Source organism: Frankliniella occidentalis, unplaced genomic scaffold (genome assembly GCF_000697945.3).
Source record: "Frankliniella occidentalis isolate FOCC.00 unplaced genomic scaffold, Focc_3.1 Scaffold30, whole genome shotgun sequence".
In the NCBI taxonomy this organism is placed as follows: domain Eukaryota; kingdom Metazoa; phylum Arthropoda; class Insecta; order Thysanoptera; family Thripidae; genus Frankliniella; species Frankliniella occidentalis.
The window spans coordinates 1561215-1564128 of record NW_026267160.1 but is presented as its reverse complement, the minus strand read 5'-3'; the positions used below and the strand labels follow the sequence as shown (position 1 = coordinate 1564128).

General features: G+C 55.3%; 1 protein-coding gene across 1 annotated transcript in view; it reads left to right on the top strand.

The window, feature by feature from the left end:
- Positions 1-2914, top strand: part of LOC113208168 (protein GDAP2 homolog) — a 69361-nt gene that overhangs the window by 20303 nt on the left and 46144 nt on the right. The window lies entirely within an intron of this gene.

Below are 2914 nucleotides of genomic sequence, written 5' to 3'. Positions count from 1 at the left end.
AGCAAATGTATTACATTGTTAAGGGCACGAGTACTCAACTCAATTGACCCAACTTCGCGCTAGCTGCTCGTTCTTCTCACCTGGGGGCCTAGAGCTGCTGTGTGCTGCTGTGTGCTGTTCTGTTGACTCGCCGCGCCGCGCCACGCGCGCTACCCTCTTCACACACACTCTACGCTGTGTGTGTGTGTGTGTCCCCTGACATGTTTTATGCACGATTCAAAACAGAATCAGTAAATGCCGCACATTCACCGAAAACCGAACGACTTTTACATCAACTCAAATAACAACTTATGGCTGTGTGCACCACATTTCCCGTACGTTGTACAAAATCAAAACTTAATGATCCATTTAAGTAGGCAAATGAAAGTCTGTAAGTCAACCAACGTGATGTCAAGGCGTTTTTGGTAACCTTTGGCGTCGTATTGATGTGAATGTACCAATTTATTAATCATAGGTTCGGGTTCAGGGATCATCTCTGAGTTCCCCCAAAGGGCTGAGGCCGCGAGGGTGTGGGTCTGTGCGTGCGTGTAGGAGGGTGCTGTGTGGGATGCTGTCTGGCCGTGGACCTCTTCTATCTGGTCGTCCACGGTCCGCACGCCCCGCCACGCTCCACCACTCTACTCCAAAGGAGACAATGCGATCAAGAGTTGGGCGGTCGCGAGCCAACTTGAACGGCGGCCAGGGCCTCTGGTGGGAGGGCCTGGGTGGAGCCAAGCCCGGCTGCCGCTGCTGCCGCTCGCCCTCTCTATGCTCCCAGCAGCCCGGCTCCCTCGCCGTCCAAGTGCGTTGGCGGCAGTGGCGACCGGCATTAGCGTGCGCGAGCGAGCGGCCCAATATGTCGATATATCAATGCGTCCCTCACTCCCTCTCTCCTGACCACCCTCACCGCCAGGACCCCCCGCGCGGCAGGCCGCGGCAGGCCACTCCCCTGGGGGTGGGGGGCTGCGGGGGGCCGCACGTGGCCCTGACTCGCCCTGCTGCGGGCGGCCCCTGCCCCACCCTGGCCCACCCTGCCCTACCCTGCCCTGCCCCCGGGCCGGCGGGGACGGGCCAGGACGGGAGGGAAGTGTGAGGGATTGCTTTGAAATCCCGTTACCCACATTTCTTCCAAATGCGCCGCGGGCGCCTCGGTGGAGGTGGGGAGGTTGGGGGGTTAAGGCAAGGTTGGCTAGGTGTTGTGTTGAGAGAAGGGGGGTGGGAAGTACGATATAAAAAAGACCGCCTCGGAGAAGGCAAGCTCCGGTCGCTCGCTGTCGCACACTCTCCTCTCAACACTTGCGGATGTAGAAGCAAATTAAACCAACACCTTAGTCTCAAACTTGTTCTTAGACCTGAAAAAACATTTCGAAATATTGGAGAAAACCACAACACAGCCTTCTTATATCCGTATTATCTGCTTTCAATCTGCTTTCAAGACCAATTCTTGAATGATATTTTTTTCTAGTTATGAGCAGGAATAATTTTGTCTTGTATTAAATGTGCAGGGTGTATTCGAAATTAGTCTTCTAGGAAAGAAAGAAAAGCGCAAAAGATGTGCAGGCAAGGGTACACACAGCATTCCAGACAATGCCACAATGCCATTGATCGCGCACGAGAGAGAGAGAGAGAGAGAGAGAGAGAGAGAGAGAGAGACCATGGCTCCATGGAGATGATGCACCAACACCACCACCCCCGCCATGCCGCGGTCTCTTGGCTTTCAACCCCGTTCAAATTGGGTTACGACCACGCCGTGCTCCCAGACCCTTTGCTCTGCCATTGCAAGACGTACGGTGTAGCAGTAGCATTGAGTGGCGCACCAGTGCCAAGCCTCTAATGATTGAATAATTGCTAATTTTAAAACTCCTCACAACATACCTAGCTGATTTCTCTATTCCTATTGCCTCCCGCCAATATCCGTAAGTTCAACCGTAGAAATGTAATACCATACGAACCACCAGCACGTTAGAATAAGCTCCTTAAAGTTGTACATTTTCATCTACGGAGGGGAGTATAACGACACTGTATCAGTTCTAAAAAAATTAACATTGATTGTGACTGTGTGACTGAGGGAAAGCCCGTTGCGCTGGTGATACATTAAACTACTGTTCTTGGTGTTAATGTTATAAATGTATCGTCTGACTGTGTACGAGAGTGACACGCGTACCACCAGCATTGGTGGCGGAGGGGGGGGTGGCAACAAGCACCGCCTCTGCAGCGAAATAGCAATTAATCTCCGAGCGGGGGAAAAAATGGGAAGCAGAACAAAACCAAATGGGGGACATAATTGTTGTGCTTGCCAAAGGAAATAAATGTCGAGGGCCGTGGTGGTGACACTGCCGAGTGTAGTACGGATGTTTAGCGTCATGTGTGCCTTGTAATGCGGGCTTGTCCTTGACCAGTGCAGGCTGGGCGGGGCGGGGCGCCGGGGTGGGGCGCTGGGGCGGGGGCGGGGTGGTGGCCACACCTGTGCTTATTAGAGGACCACGGGAACACCTCTTCCCCTCCGGACAGGTGGGGAAGGGGAGGGGGCGTCTGCTGCGAGGTGGCATAGTGCCTTGTCCGCCAAGTGAGTGAGCCCTCCCGCCCGGCCCGAGGCCCGGCCCGCCTGCCTACACGGGCGAGAAGCAGAAGCACCTCTCCGCTCGCTGCCGTGCCCTTGTAAGTAGGCTGCCCCTGCAGCACGCCCGGACCATCAAAGAGAGATGGGGGGGGCAGGAGTCGGCTTGGGGGCGGACGAGGACGAGATAGACGAGGGAAAAGTGGGGGGGGCAAAGGGAGACGCTCACCCCAACCACCCCCGCCCTCCCCGCATACTCCGTGTGAGGGAAGGGAAGCAGCCTCCTTCAAGGAAGAGGTTTCTTATCGACATGGCAGGTCTTTTTCGCTGCTGATGCTGCTGCTGCTCTGCTTCGTCGCCGATCTTTTCTCCCCCCCC